General features: G+C 37.4%; 1 protein-coding gene across 1 annotated transcript in view; it reads right to left on the bottom strand.

Annotated features, from left to right (window-relative positions):
* The window catches only part of LOC126829812 (octopamine receptor beta-2R), a 55,037-nt gene extending 43,550 nt beyond the window's left edge, over nt 1-11,487 (bottom strand). The window contains exon 1 of the mRNA XM_050559943.2: nt 11,071-11,487. The gene's annotated coding sequence lies outside the window, so the exon portion shown is untranslated. The remainder of the gene's footprint in view (nt 1-11,070) is intronic.
* Nucleotides 11,488-17,978: the final 6,491 nt, after the last annotated feature.

Raw genomic sequence — 17,978 nt, 5'->3', positions numbered from 1 at the left:
GAGATGTATAAAAATATACATTCCTCTTAAAGTTAGGTGCACACAACACGGCAGATAAGTTATTGACCCGATGAGATTTCAAGGTTCTTTTTGTGCGACTGACTCTTAAACAGTTACTAATCCAATCCTCCGACGGTTGTTGGGTCCGAAGTTACCGTCTCCTCAGTAACTCAATTCAACTTCTGAAATTTCAATATCGCAACTACCAGTAATGATAGCTAACATAGTCTTGCATGTTTGTTCGTTCTGGTTTTTTTTTGCCATTTAAATTTGATAACGTCAGTACTGAATTTCAGAACAAATAATGGTAGGAATATCGCTTTAGAAAGAAGCGATGGTAATTGGTCTACAAGCAAAACTGACAAGAGTCACGTGCTTAATATCAATCTGAAATAAATGTCAATGAAATAAACTGGGAGCCAGTTATATAGTTAATATATATCCACTTACAATTATATTTACAACTTGTGAGTTGAAACATCTGTTACCTTTAAGTTATTCTACTTTCGATTTTTATATTAAAGAAACAATTCTGTGTTAACTCAAGACAATGCGCCCTGTCTGGAGTTTTACAGTAGTCAATCAACATTTTATAAAGATAAGATTCAATTACACAAATTACATCGTAAATCCAATATACGGGTAAAAAAACTTCATAAATTGGCAAAGCAAAAACCGAGGCATGGCGTGCACGCAAAAGATCCATTGGCAGTTGGAATTTGATGTAAGAGTATAGGCCGTAGAGCCGCTGTCCGGGCAAAAATTTCCCTGATAGCACACTTCATTGCGTATGCCCGTCTTCATTAGTCCAGTCTGGGCAGAATGGTGTGTATTCACAAACAAGATTTATTTTCAGATAGTTAGTGGGGGAAGACTGTTTACCTTTGGGAGTATACATTCCTCCCAGACTACCCACAATAAAAATGATGGTAACTGGACTCATTAATCGGCTATTTTTACACTCAAGATAACACAAAATATTATTAATGTCTAGTTGAAATAACGCAGTTCGTCAATAAGAAGACTTCAGGGAGTTAGTAAGTTATTGGATTTTAAGACATTCTTATTGATGGAGGCTATGATTTGTTTTGAAGTTGTAATTGGTAGTAATAGGTATTGACCGTTTTTCACAAATTATCAAAGACATTGGAACCATATGGTCCTGAGTTTTAACATACATTGGATCCATGTGGTCCTGAGTTATAACATACATTGGATCCATATGGTCTTGACTTATAACATACATTGAATCATATGATCCTGAATTATAACATACTTCGGATCCATATGGTCTTGAGTTATAACATACATATATATATATATATGGTTATGATCTGTGTTATAACATACATCAAATCCATATGGTCCTGGATTATAACATACATTGGATCCATATGGTCCTGGCTTATAACATACAGTAGACCCATACGGTCCTGAATTACATTTGATCCACATGGTCCTGGGTTATAACATACACTGAGTTATAACATACATTGAATCCATATGGTACTGGCTTATAACATAATTACATTGGATCCATATGGTACTGGCTTATAACATACATTGAATCCATATGGTCCGGAGTTATACACTGAGATATAACATACATTGATCCATATGGTCCTGGGTTATAACATACATCGGATCCAAATGGTCCTGGGTTATAAGATTAACCATGTGAAATTTCCAAATCACCCAGAAATGTCACCATCATCAAAATCAGTGAGAAGATGTATCTGACAATGTGTTCTGTAGTTTCCCTTTAAAAATTGACTACCCTTAAACCATGGTGCTAATGTAAATGTTAAACCTCAAATAAAAGGGAGCGGGAGCAATGCAATTCATCTAATAAATAAAACTGAATCCTTTCAATATACCACAAAGTATTTCAGGTCTTTTCTGTCTAGATCATGATTGTGATATGATATATGGTTCTCGTTTCTCTGTGTAATATTCCTTCTAATTTAATATTGACAAATCATAAATAATCGAAGTACGAAACAGGATACCCAATGAACCACAGCAGGGGAAATAAATCACAAGCTTGAAGTTTGTTTAATTCTTTTTTATCAAGCCTCTGATCGTGATCAAAGTGAAATAAAGTGTGTTATATCACTATCAAATATTGCAAGAGGATGGTAAATGTGGATTTATTAGGGTTAAGGATTACATGTGTAGAGAATTTACTACCTTTCTTAAAAGACTTCCAACTAATTTGAAGCATATTTATTGTAAACACATTTAACACATTGGTGGGGTTTTATCTATTTATATACCGTATCTGACGTAATAAACGTTCTAAGAGACAGAGAGAAGCGAACACTATTCAAAAAAAGTAGGGGATATTTGATTTTGGGGGCATAATACTAAAATATGCAAATGACTACGAAAAAAGTCACTATAGAACCTAACAGAAGAAACATTTCCAGTTACATGTGACGCCCAAACGCACCAATAGCTACCGCATGGAATGCAGGTGATGCTTGGGATCATCATGGGGGTCCAACCCAAGATTTGCACGACTCTGACTTTGAATGTTACAGTCATTGTGGCATTGAATTCCAGGGTGGAAACATCAGTTTAATTGTTTTAGTGACCAGAAAACAAATTTTGATATGCGTCGGCTTACCCAAAATGAAAGGTTACGTGCCCTTGGCATGCTACAGATCGGCACAACACAGGCGGTTGTGGCGCGGACGATGAATGTTTCTCAGTCTGTCATAAGCAGACTATGGTCCAGATACCGTGATACACAATCTGTACAGGACAGACCACGCTCAGGTCGACCAAGGGCGACAACTCAAGCCCAGGATCAATTTATCCGTACCCTGGCCTTGAGAAATCGTGTCATCACAGCAAATCAGATCAGCGCTCGTCTTCAAACATACACTGGTGTGAGAGTGAGTGGCCAGACGATTCGGAATCGACTGCATAGGGGTCACCTTCGCGCCCGACGTCCTCGCGTGATCCCTTGTTTGAGAGATCATCACATTCAGGCAAGACGTCGTTGGTGTAGGGATCGTCAACACTGGGATAATCGACGCTGGAGCAATGTGATGTTTTCAGATGAGTCAAGGTTCACTGTTGATTTTGGACAGACGTAGGAGGGTGTGGCGTCGTCGAAACGAGCGCTTCCAAGACGTTAACGTCATCAGACATGTATGATCGATTTGGGGGTGGTTCTGTTATGGTGCGGGGAGGCATCACTGTTGCTGGAAGAACGGCTTTACATGTTGTTGCAGGGCGTGTTACAGGCCAGTACTACCGGGACAACATCTTGGCAGTCCATGTTGTGCCGTTCGCACGACGTCATGGCCGCCGTTTCATCTTCCAGGATGACAACGCAAGATGTCACAGGGCCAGGATCGTTACAGGTTACCTCCAACAACAGAACATCACCACATTACCTTGGCCAGCACTGAGTCCCGACCTCTCCCCCATCGAGCATGTCTGGGACATGCTTGGACAGAGGTTACGTCAACGTCAACAACGTCCTGCCAATGTCCAAGAACTTGCTGCTGCGTTGCAACAGGAATGGGACAATCTGGACCAAAATGACCTTAGACGTCTCATTAGGAGTATGCCACGTCGGATCAATGCTTGTTTGGCAAACAGAGGAGGATTTACCCGTTACTGACTTGGTTGTGATGATGTGGTAACTTTGCTGTTTGACCCCGGGTATCATTTTACCCTTATAATGGTCAGTCTGTGCCTTACTTAGTCTAACGATCACTTGGAATAAATCGATGAATGTGAACTTCATTTCATTTTGTCATTTGTTTCTTCGTCAGTTTCATTAGGTGACTTTAATAACACTTAAAAATCAAATATCCCCTACTTTTTTTTAATAGTATATCATAATATATAATGGGGGTGGGGGGACTTAACAAACAACGAAAATGGATGACCCTATTCATTTTGTCACGCTAAAGCCTAATCTAATGACAGTCTTTATTGTGTTATGATTAAAAGAGTGCATGATAACCTACAAGCCTTAGAATAAATACAACTCAAACAAGTTGTTTTTTTTTTATTATTTGCCCAACGACAAATTTACATCATGCAATAATTGAAATAGCCAATAGATTCTGCGGGCTTATTTCACCCACCCAAACCCCACCCTAAAAGTATAGAAGGCGCTTATAGAAGAAGTACAACAACGTTAAATACGGTATACTATTTTTTCTCTCTTGAGTATCAAAACGCCCCAATTTCCCACCCAAAAAGACTATTTCAGAATCAAAAGCGCTACATTTATAAATTACGAAATGTCTCCGTATCTTTTAATATCTTGTATTATTTGTGTTTATAGAAGTTTAGAAGACTGGAATAAATTAATCCTAGTAAAATTATCTCAATGCTCTTTAGATGGATAATGAGATAATCTTTATATCTGATAAAACATAATTACCGACTTAATAAAATAAATAAATGAATAACACCCTCACTGACGATTTGCCAAATAACCCACCCTCTCTTTATACACAGACCGCACCTCACCGTTACCTCAGAAATGGGTTAGTGGAACAAATTCATGAAATAATCATCTCCAATTTTCATCTCGGTGGTAAATAATACGTGATACAGGTAAAATAACAGAGTCAGTGGGATATAAAGCGTGTTACAGGTAAAGTAACAAGCCTAATATAATTAATAACACATTCTTTCATTATATAAATCATTATTGGGTTATTAGACTCTTTTGGTTCGTGTAGAACTAATTGAGTCATTAGCAGGAGTCGCGAAATTATTTTGATCTAACTAAGAAGACGTTTAAATACACGACGTACCAATCTAATTAAAACTAGATGTTATTTTCGTTCTGTGATTCGGCTGGTCACTCCATTAACATGTTTCAGAAAGCCGCGTTCTGGGCCTATGGTACCCCTGAGCCTAATCAGACAGACAATTACATGTCTGGATTTATAGATGTTTAATAGAGTTCACGAAATTCTCTATATAGCTCGATTTGATTGGTAAATTCATCTGATGTCCACTGATCACAACCAGAGAATTACTGAACGCACCTTAATTAAGGGGCGGTGAGGGCAAATGTTAACGCGTGCCCGTTGGGTCAGAAGTTCTGTCATTGAGTCAAGTGGCGTGGTTTCGATTCCCCGCTTGTACGTGACAAGGAGTAGGGTCGCTTGTCCAACCTCGTGGGTTTTCCCAGGGTCCCCCGGTTGCCCTCCACTACTAAAGACCTATACCCGCAAGCGATTTATTGAAAGAAAATTGAAACACATGTTAGTCCCGAAATGCCCTAGTTTGTGTCGAGTGGACGTTAAACCCCATTTCTCTCTCTCTCTTAATAAGGGATACCATGTGGATTTATGTACTACTCCTATTTGTTATTATGCTAGGACACACAACTTGTTGTTTTGTCGTCTATCATACTAGATGCAGCGAAACAACCCTATTGGAAGCAAATCACCAATTATTTATATCTTCATCATGCCATTGAGAAAAACACTAACGTGTGCGTTGAATATAAGGTCAAACGGAGTGATGGGTGAGTAACGTCCGGTAACACAAACTATTTTGGGATTAACATGTTGTACAATTCTATTTCAGTAATATGCTTACGCGAAAGGTTCGTTAGCAGTGGGAGAACATGCAAAAACCCCATACGATTGGGCACTTTGCCATAGTCCTTGTCACGAAACTCCATCACTTAATTCAGTGAAGGACCCTATGATCGATGGTTATGGTTTAAATAAAAGGTACGGTCAGACGGTCCCCGGAGAAGCTCTTCTTTATTTAACGTTCAGAACAACTATAGTAATTTTGTCTTTTGCCACAGACTCTGATCTTACCACGCGTAATTAACATCCAAGGGAAAAATATCACAAAAATAATTAACAAAATTATTAGTCAACGAGATGCTTGATGAATTAAAGGATTCACTGTCGTGAGTTGAAAAAAGAAAGTGTAGTCAATCGAATATAACCTGGATTAGACAGAATGTCACAGGTCGTAGTAGAAGAAATGGTAATCGTTTGGTCTTAAAATCAGTATGCTAGTGATTTGATAAAACACTGTCACGTCATTCGTTGTTGTAGCTGAACGAGAGCAAAATAACAACTAAAACATCCACAACATTAAAGATGCATTACGAAAGATTTGGATATAAAAAAAAACCTACAATAGTTCAAAAACAGATAATGAAAAGTGAATAGTATTGAACACTGAAATAAAAATAAAATAAAACCAAGTACGAACAATCCAAACCATTAGACAAAATTCGAAGTCCTAAAAAAACGGTATAGGCAAAATAGTGTAATAAGGCAAAATAGTGTAAGCAGCATATGGACTGTTCACCGTGTACAAAATACACGACAAACAGTGGCACTCAGATTGTTTATTATCGTAATCTAACCGGTGTACAAACCCATTAAAAGCTCGATCATCCGATTGTCTAGAGAGCTGATTATGGGCTTATCTTGTCATAAATGTCTAAATAGGAATTTATATCAGATTTGAAGTCAGAAAAAAAGACCTACTATAGAAGATTTAGCTTTTACACAAAGCAAGTATAATAATATCAATAATATGTTTTTGCAATCAGGACTATACTTTTGAACAGGATAATTATAAAATACATAATATTTTCCTTTCAGTTAATCTACAGATCAATGAAATTCTTCAGAATTTAGAGTATTCTTGAATTCAAATACCAGGTTTTAGATTGAAATGTTGCACTATATCAATGCAAGATTGGCCACTTGTTTTTCAATTTTTGCATACATGTAAGGGTGTTTTTTCATTCAGAAACTGATATGTATTGGGTTTTTTTTCATTATCTGTATATTGGAACACCATAGCTTCTTCAGTACCTACAATAAATATATCGACTGTTTGGTATTTAGTTTACTGGTATATCTCCAGAAAGATATTGCCTTAACATCACCAAGATTTCCATTTAAGAATGATACCTGATGATAAACAAAATACAATACTCGTCTCAAGTACATCAACTCTCATTTATAAAGTAAATATCCTCATTAGACCTTCAGATGTTTTAACCATACCGACTTCAGCACTATAATGATTCATTCTATTTTTATGAGACACGTGTAATTACGTCATTCACATATATCAAGGCGACTCCATTAAAAAATATATATATAAAAAAAAAACATCAATTAAACTAAATATATAATATATTAAAAGTCATATACCATGTTACAAATATTAATAAATTTAATAAAATAAAGAAACGATGTGTAATATCAGTTCATGTCTTCCGTGATTACAGAATAGTATATTTATATGTGATTCATGTTATAAATGTGACATATATTTTCCCTTGATTTATTCTGTTATCGACTTGAATATCTCTGTTAATTTAAGTTATTACATTGTGAGGATTGTCTATATCTTCAGTTACGACCTTTTCTGGTCTGTGAAAGGTAATATTATGTAATTGCAAATTTCGTTAAATTTACATTTGAACTAACAGTATACTTTCATTAATTCAATTAAGAAATGTTTTATGGCTAAGCTATTCTTGCAAAGAGTGTTTAAAGGAGGTAAATCGCTAATATTTGGGACCTAGAAATTGACACAAATGGGTCGCAACATAATAATGTAATATGAATGTATATAAATTGATTTATATTCAATCGTTTCTGTTTTACTGTAATTTCTAATCAGTTATGTTCGGTGAAATGCGCCAAAATCTCAATTAAATGACAATCTTTAGCGTCTGGTTATTCCAGTCTACACCTATGGTATTTATTGCGCATGCTCTCCAGATAAGAATATAGCGTCACCATTTGACATGACTTGTGGAATATGTCTAGCCTCGTTCTTTGAGTCCCTTGTTCCAAATGGCGCTGAAACGCATTATGGTACACGATTCGTGTACCAATGGTAAAATGTTTATTTTGTCTTAAATATTGGATATCAGAAGCCCATCTTTTCCCTGTAAGATCACAAGACCAATGTTGATTTGAATTGACAAATAATTCGTGTTTTCAATGTCGAAGATTTTTGATGATATCGAGTTAGAGACTTAGTTACTTTAAACATTGACTTGTTTTTATGTACTACCGGTCTCTATAGATCAGGATAAACCGGTCACAATCTTCACTTGTGTAAATGCAAAGGAAAAATATTATAGGGTTGTTTTAAATTCTTAAATGTTGATTTTGTAATAAATTACTGAATTTAAATCTAAAATAACATGTTTGTTGCTTTCACCACGGTGCATATATTGCCACAATGACTAGATTAGTCTGTCTCTAAACATAACTGTATGTAGATTTTGATGAAATGCTTTACATTTTTCTTAGTTTACTTCTTTGTATTCAGTATCGTTTTGTTTTTCCTCTGTTTTTGTGGTAAATGGAAAATATGCCTTAATTTTATAGTCAATTTACCCCAATTCTATTGAATACTTAAAATGCTTCTCACTTAACATAGAACATTTAGTTTTAGACTACCTGTTTTGGGTTTTTTTATATACATAATATGGTTACTTGTATAGGTAATTTTTACTTCAATATGTTTACATTCATATTTCATGTGACATAAAGCAGATCATGACTCATGCTGGTATTACACAATGGTTTTCTCTGGGTTATATTCCTGAGTGTTGTTTTCAATTTTGAGTGAAGTCTGTATCACTACAGGCTCGGAAGAGTACAGCGCAGTGGACGCTTACAGATAGCCCCCGGATCCATTCATTTAATTTGATATGTTCGTTTGTTTGTGATTTCTGCGTATTGTGTCTTTTCGGTAGATTAGTTTTTGTGTAAATTATGTGTGGCACAGTCCCCCTGCACTTACTATTAGAGAGAGAGAGAGAAATGGGGTTTAACGTCCACTCGACACAAACTAGGTCATTTCGGGACTAACATATGGTTTAATTTTATTTACATAATTCGCTTGCGCGTAGGGGTCTTTAGCAGTGGGAGGAAACCGGAGGACCCGGAGAAAACCCACGAGGTTGGACAGGCGACCCTACTCCTTGCCACGTACAACCGGGGATTCGAAACCACGCCAGTCGACTAAATGACAGACTTTATGATACAGCGCGCTCACGCTAACCATTCAGCCATCCACCCCCCCCCCCCCGTCCCTTACTATTAGAAAAATTGCAATTCAGTACATATAGTTTATTATCAAAGAGTTTATGATGCTACAAGGTGATCTGATTTAGGCTATTAGATCTGTATTACGACTTCGCTGATTTACTTATTTGTATAGAGTATTCTCAGTATTCTTTAACAGGAGCAAGACAGCCAATGCAGCACATAGTTATTGCATACCTGATCTATGAGTCGTTTGCATAATGTTCTTATTTTCTATCTACCTTTCTTTTGTTTTGTTTTTTGTTGGGGTTTTTTAAAAATTATTTTTAGGGTTTAAAATTATCCATTGTTTTGCCATTCATGGTTTTATTGTAAAAATGGATATCTGATATGCTGATATGTTGGTTCAATCCACTTTAATCCTTGGTATGGACTCTCGAAGCGAGTACAAATTTATTAAATACGATTGACTAACAGTATGCAGGCAGTCAATGTACACTATTGCCTGAATTAGTTTTAGCTTGATAATAATTATGTACGCCCAGCATGTAATACTATTGTCCAGTACTTGTGTACCAGGCTACACTCTATGCAACATACGATATGCTATACAGTTAACCACATCAAAGGTCCATTCTGCCAAACATGATTAATATTTATTGTTAGCGAATTTGGAAAGATGATTAAAGGCCATGGATGACATAATTAAGTACGAATTTCCCTCTCCAGCCAGCTTGACTTGGTGCTAGCAAGTGCAGTTATAATATTTACAATGTTATTATATCCAATTTGTGAAATTGTCCGAGATAGAAGATAGATCATGTTGACTGCGAGGCAAAATCGCACTCAGTACTGACAAGTGCATTTATAATAAGAACACAGAGTGAGAGGGAGAGAAATGTGGTTTAACGTCCACTTAACACAAACTAATTCATTTCGGGACTAACATAATTTATGGTTCAATTCTATTTCATAAATTCGCATGTGCGTAGGGGTCTTTAACAGAGGGAAGAAACGGGAGGACCTGGAGAAAACCGACGAGGTTGGACAGGCGACCCCACCCCTTGTCACGTACAAGCTTGGAATCGAAATAACGCCACTTGACTCAATGACAAACCTTGTGATTTGACGCGCACGCGTTAAACCACTAGACCCCAACCCCCTAACAACAACTTCTATATAATGTTTTTGATCAAATTAAAGAAAATGTCCGAGAGAGTAACAGGTGAGAAGGTATTTAGAATCCTTTCTCGTGGTAAACATGCTACCTCCAAAATGGTTCAAAACATCTAAGTTTCTTCTGCTGACTGCCAACTGTGCTCTATTTTGAAAGAAATGAATGCTTAGAGGAGACCCGTAATAGTTCCTATTCGTCGAAATTATGAAAAAAATATTTATTTTATTCTATATAAACTACGAAATAATACAAAAAAGCTGGAAAAATACACCTCCTAATGGATTGATATTAAAAATGAATAACAAAAACAGGTTTTTATGGGAGGCTTTTAACGCATAACGGTGTCTATGTGGATTAACCAGACGTTCGAGAACACTCCTGTGAGCATGCATTTAAGAGCTAGAGAAAGAGAGCACGGGGAATGGAGTTTAATGTCCATTCAACACAAACTAGATTATTGCGGGACTAACATATGGTTTGATTGTATTTAAATAATTCACTTGCGCGTTGCGCGTAAGGTTGTTTGGTTTGGGAGACCCTGGGAAAACTCACGAGGTTAGACAGGCGAGTCTACTCCTATCCGCGTACAAGCAGTGAATAGAATCCACTCAATTTGGCTCAGTGACAGACCTTATGATCTAACACACACGCGTTAAACCATTCGGCCAACAACCCCGCCCCCTTGCATTTTGTAAAGCAAGAAACAAGGTGGCATTGTAAATGTATATAGTTTGAAAACTCCAAGAAGAATCAGCTTGCACTTCTTTCTTCTACTATGTCTTGGAACATTTGTGATTTAAAACTCCTACAAATTAAATAACGTTTGCAATGTAATAAGAAATTAGTTACACTTACCATTGGGTGATTGCTGCATCAAATAGATTTGCGTGGCCGCTATTCTATGCCTTGAAAATAAATCCTCTTTGCATTTTACATATGAAAAGATTAAGACGTATTACATACACATCTTGTCAAAAGTTGAGTTATAGATTGTAGATTACCTTCATCTATTCATGATCTGTCGTTTTACAAAACCGGTATAACCGGATAGGGTTGTTTAAGTCAATCAAAAGTAACTCTCAGTGTAACCGAGATCTGATAACGATTATCATTTGGAATGAACACTGCTCCCACCGCATTTAATAGCGTAGTGGTGATTTAGTCAAGCCGTGCAAATCACATTGACGTTGAAGAAAGTTTCGATTTGGCGAGATTTCTCATTATGATCGTTAGATAAAGTTAACACAAGTATAAGTGGGGATGGTGTTAACTCATTCAGCGTCCTTGGGTTCATGTGGCTTAATCACATCAACTATATCTCTGATTCTAGTCAGTGATCTATCAAGCGAATATAACAACCTGCTTCATTCACAGGCCCCCATCCCCAGACACTGGCTAACATAGGAAGAGTCTATTTCTAGAACCAATTCTTGCCAGAGGCGGACATATTAACCGTATAATGTGCCACGCTATGAAGGCTGTAAAACCAGGTACATATGTGAAAATACAACATCTATTCTCTTAATAAAGAAAGTATTATTTTGTAACTTGTTTATTCATTATGGTATTAAATATCGCCATTGCTTCTAAAATTTAATATTTCTACTTTTTAAAAAATTACGTCGTTGCTTGACATATGACAGGTCATTCAACAGTCGGTCGAAAATTTAAGTAATTAATTTAATCTAAATAAAATACAGATCTATATTTCGCTTCGTTTTTTTATACTTTCGATGGCCTCTACTACATGAAGATCTGACCAGCTATAGCGGGGGGTCGCGTTCGGGGTCATGCGAGCAGCTTTTATCCCAATGACGTCAGACATTTGATTAACCAATCAGCGTTGATGTTTCTAGTAGGATACCCACAGTTCCGTGCATCGTACGCCAAGAACTCGCTGCAACAGACTGTCTCATTGCGGTTAATCCATCACATTACCCAGAACGCGGGTTATATAACAATTCATAGTAAAGACAAGTAAATTGAAATTTTAAACTATAAAATTTAAACGAAATAAGATCTGTGTTTAATCACATTGGTAATTATTTAAATCTACCAAAATTACAAACAGCACACCAGAATACCTCAATTCAACCAATTACATTGTGGCGTTTAAAGTGTTGTGGAAAACACAATGATGTGCAAAGGTTGGCCAAGTAAATTTAGTACCAGAACCGTCGCTCGCGGGTTTAAATGCCATCACACTATACCATATAAGTATTATTATACAATGGGTGATGGGAGATTGGAAACGAGTGGTACCGTTTGCTAGGCGGGAAACAATCCTAATTTTAGCCAACTCGTTGATAAAGACAACCGTACTCCGAATCGCTTCTTAGGCTAAACTTTAGAAATTTGTATTATGTAAGTATTGCATCAAAAAGATAAATAGTTATTTCCAAAATAATATTAAATAAACAACATTTATATTATCCTAATAGATTTGGATCTATATTCTTGTTATCACAAGAGATCAGAAATAAACTTGAATTATTCGCAAAGGTGATTTATTGGAATAACATGTGATAAAAGTATATTTAAATATTGATATATATGTTTCAGAGTGATGTGATTTCCTTTGTTGGGATCTTATTGATTCTGTTTTGAACTGGGGGGTTGGATGGCCGAATGGTTAGCACGTGCGTGCTTTATCACAAGGCCTGTCATTGAGTCAACTGGCGTGGTTTCGAATCCCCGGTTGTACGTGACAAGGAGTAGGGTCGCCTGTCCAGCCTCGTGGGTTTTCCCCCCCACTGCTAAAGACCCCTACGCGCAAGCGAATTATTGAAATAAAATTAAACCATAAGTTACTCCCGAAATGAAATAGTTTGTGTCGAGTGGACGTTAAACCCCATGTTTTTTTTTTCTCTCTCTCTCTCTCTCTGTTTTGAACTCGTTTGTAACAGATCAAATTGTGATCACTTACATGTACACATACTTAAAATAGTATAATAACTTTTAACACCAATAATTTGTTCCCTTTTCTTACTTGAAAATTAAGTATTTATCTATACGCCCACGCAATTTCAAAAGTCTCGACACTTGATGAGACCAATTAGCGAAATGGTAGACTTTCAATAGCCAAAAGGACATAAAATAATTATTTTGGAATTCTCTTCATGTTGAAATTAGTAATTTTGTCAATCCTCCGACTAGTAAGGTTAAATGTAATCTCTAATATAATTTCTTGTGTATCTTTAGCATTTTATCCAGCTTTAATAACATATTTTTGTAACTTGTAAGACAAAAATAGGACTGGTGTGACACAAGACATTTGAACTAAACATAAATGTAGGGAGGGCATTCAGCGATACATTTTTACAAGCCCATATAATATGGACTATGCGCAGTAATCTCAAAACGATTCATGTGGCACGTTCTGCTGGTAAAGGGCAGATAATGCAAGACCAACAAACAATTACACATTACTCCACTGTATTAAAGTGTATAACTTTTCGAATTCTTTACACCCATCCTGTAACATACAATGCTATATTAACAGAACACAGTTTTTATGGGATACAATCACTAGTTTTATTCTAAAAGCACGACGTTTCGACAAGTATCCTCTTATCGTTATCTAACACAATGCTAGATTTCAAGGTAAAGGCCACGAGATGTCAAAACTCATGTACGAAAAGTCGATCAGTTCTTTTTGATTGGTCATGCTTAGAAGAACCAAGTCGATCATTTCTATTGATGGTCATATATAAAAGAATTAAGCGCGATTAAGTCCCAAGTTTTTGTCTAATAAGGGTTTCATTTTTTCGTGGGCGATATAGACACATTTCACACACCCGGCATCTTTATAAATTACTATACGCCATGTACCATGCCCCAAAATAAAAGTATATTTCCAGGGTATAGAACATAATTGTTATAAATCAAAAATAACCAAAACAATCTTATTTTTTAAAATGAAGAGCACGTAATTCTTTTTCATTGGTGTAGAAATCATAATTCTTTTTCATTGGTGTAGAAATCATAATCCTTACTCATTTCCAAATATCTTAAACTCACCCAATGATTGTTAGCTCTATGCTCAATTATGCACAACATAAATGTAATATTGAGTGCAATAACATGATAAGTCATGAGACGGCTATTGCAAATATTGTACAATAAAAATATCAAATATCTGCAGAAACCATTAACCAGATCAACATTTGTGACAAATCCAATTTAAGACAGTCCGCATGTTCAAATTATCAACTAAATCGACAAAAACTTCAATTTTTTGTTAACCACGACCCCGGTACGCTACGCCTAAAGCGAGTAGTAAGAGCATGGTGGGGTCATGGTAGAAACGTGGAGGACGAGATAGGCGGTGTGGAACATAACCGTACCCGCGTAGCAAATTCGTGGGGAGGGGAGAGGCGTAGTGAGAGTGGGGAAAATGTAGTGGCATCGTAGGGCTTGCTTCAATGAGCTTCGCTCGATCGGCATGAAATGAACCACGCGCCCATCATACTACTGCTACAACTTCACTCGGAGCTCACTACGTTCACTACGCTCCAATCAAGTTCTTACATGATCTCAATGCGCGCACCGCATCCTGGCCACACACTCTCACTGCGACCAATCAGACGGCACTACTCGCTCCTAAGTTTCTTTGTATTTTCGGAAAGCCTCATTCACAAGTACATGTAACAAAGACTTTCCCACGCACTCACCATGCGCAAATCCTTCTCAAATTAAGAGACAAATGTTAATTCATTTCATGTCCACACTACGCCCTGACCGTAGTTAGTAGACTGTGAGGTCGTGACTAGAACATGATCCGAGAAGTCAATTTCTTGCCAATCGAACCACGTCATGCCCAGCATCTCACCCGCCCCCAGTATTCTAGGGCTTGGCTGCAAGTCATGGAGCTCTGTCGGGACATGACTGAGTGTCGTGCGGGCGTGGAGGACGTATAGAGCGTGGTTTACGTGTAGTGACAACATGGAAACGAGTCACAAATATCGGCAATTGTGCGAGTATAGAGTGTAGTTGCCTTTGGAACGTGATGACCGAGAGATCACTTTCTAGCTGATTAAGCCACACCAGCCTCAACAGCCTCTTCCCCACCCCCGTATGCTAGGGTGTGGGGGCAAGTGGTGGAGCGTGACGGAAGCATGGTAAGAGCATAGCAAGGTCGTAATGGGCATGGTTTATGTGTGGTGGCAGCATGGAACAGACTCAAACTTCTGCGATTATGCGCGCACTTTCTTGAGACTGAGGATTTTTTTTGCATTTCACCGCGGGTTCGCCATAATCTACATAATAAGCGCATAACGAGGTCTTCATTATGTTTGAATATGAATCATTTTACAAGAACCTGCCCTGGAACCGAAGACTGTATCTTTACATGGGTGTGTTATGAAGAGGATTGAACGTGTTGACAGCCGATAATTTTTGTCAAAAAGGAATCAACAACCTTTTTGTCTTTAGATAATGGGGTATATTGTCCACAAGGCACTGTCATTTCGGGTCTAACATATGGTTCAATTTTGTTTCAATAATTCGCTTGCGCGTAAGGGTCTTTAGCAGTGGGAAGAAACTGGAGGACCCATAGAAAACCCACGAGATACATCCCAAGCAAGTTTGAAAGGTTTTTAAAATCGAACCGAACAACCTCTGCATGGACAATCGATACACCCTTCTGCATTCAAATAGGAGGTGGGGACCAAAACTTCGGGCATGAGTTTTCTTTCTATGTCTATGTTTCCGTGAATTAAAACAATAAACTGACAATGCGTACACAAGTGGACGGACAGACAGTCCTGACAAATATATATCTTCAGTGTAATCTTAATCATTTCATTAAAGAAATACTAAAGAGTTTGTCAATTGCTGACGTCAAACATTTGGCTCAAGACAAGAAATGCCCATTATATACTAGTTCCAAATGTGAACGACAAAACAAATCCTGTAATTAATTGCGACAGGCAATTAAAGAAATCGATTTCTGATGAGTGTCGTTCACATTAGAGAAAACAGTTAAGAGAGAATAATTTAGAGATACGCAAGTTATAGGATAAGGGTGCTGCATCTGTAAAACGTGTATAATTGGAAGCAATAGGACAATGGGGATTTCCCATACGGCGTATTAATGAATATTGATGGCTTAAACAGTTATTGGTTTTATATTTATACTCCCTTAGGTAGTTTCTATAGAGATATGGGGAGTTTTAATGGTGATGCCGGGAAGTAAGGTTACCTTAGAATACACATCTCGTCTATAGTTTGTGAGATAAACAATGAATGAATGAATAAAATGGGATTTAACATCCTACCTTTCTGCACCTAAAGCCCCAACCACACCAATCAAGTTCCAGCAAATTCTCAAAAACGCCCTACCCCGCCCTAGAAAATCGTAAAACGGGTTGTGGTGGGGGTAGTTCGTTGACACAATCCTCAATACGCCCACAGTCAGTTCATATCGAGTTCAGATACGGAAAATTTGCCATTTCTAAGCAATCCAAACCCGTCAATTTAAACCAGTTCGTAAATAGTTCTACCTCGTTCCCAATGCATCCGCAACTGGTTCTGAGTAGTTTGTAACCCGGCAGTTCAGATACAGTTTAACTCGTCCGCTTCTTGTCCTTCGTGCGTTCAAACGCGCTCCTACTGCGTGTGCATTAACGTCATAGCTCAAGGACTATATAAACAGCGCTTTCTTGCCATTCTTCATTCTCGTTCAAATTATATAGTACTACAGCTGCCCCGGTGTTTCACCATGTCTCCAAAGAAATGTCAGAAGGACTGCCCATGGGAATGCAGTCAATAGTATACAGATCAACCAGACAAGGCCCAAGTTGCTCTGAGTCTGTCCCTTGGTCCAGAAGGAGACAAAGACCAAGACAGTTTTTAATTTAATTTATGCATGACAATATTGAGAAATCATACATTATAATTTGTTAATGATGTCTTGGGAACATGTGTAATATTGCCCTCGTATCACGGACTTACAACGTCAAATAGTAAGTGCAGGAGAACCACACTACAGGCAAAAACATAACATATAAGACAAACCTGTGGACAAGACACACACTACACAGACATTACAAGAAATAAACAACAAATATCAAATCGGGTGGAGAAGGGGCGGGGCAGCCATAAGCGTTCACTGGGCTGGACGATTCCGGGCCTGTAATGATACAGGGTTTACTCAAATTGAAAAAAACAAGCCAACAGTGAGGCTGATGTCCCCCGCCGAAATCCCAAGATAAATAGATGACACACATTAATTAATCGGACATTTTTTTTTCAAAAGTATCAAGCAATCAAACTATACACTAAGTTCCATCACTCTCTATCAGATAGAATCAAGAGTATCTTGTCCCAGCTTCAGCTTGAAATGTTAATCATTGAACTCAGTCAAGTCATTCACATCAAGTCTAAACATTCTACCTCAATTAAAAGCAGAGTTGTTATGTTCCAAAGTCTTGACCAATCAAATTGCTTATCGCTCATTAGCATAAGCAGAAAATTTTCCCCATCGAAATTAGTCATGGTAATGATATAATGAATCTATGTTCGGAGTTCCATCGCTCTCAATTTATTATAACCAAAGTTATCGTGCCTCAAAGCATCAACCAATCAGATTGCTTATTTCTGCTTACAGTAAGCAGACAATCTTCATTATAGAACTCCACCAAGGCATTCACCTAATGAATGCCTGCACCAAGTTTAAACATTCTACCTCAATTGGAAGGAGAGTTATTGTGTTCCAAAGTCTGGACCAATCAAATTGCTTATCGCTCTACTTACCCTCAGCA

This window comes from Patella vulgata, chromosome 8, assembly GCF_932274485.2.
Source record: "Patella vulgata chromosome 8, xgPatVulg1.2, whole genome shotgun sequence".
Taxonomy (NCBI): Eukaryota; Metazoa; Mollusca; class Gastropoda; family Patellidae; genus Patella; species Patella vulgata.
This window is presented reverse-complemented; position numbering and strand designations above follow the sequence as displayed.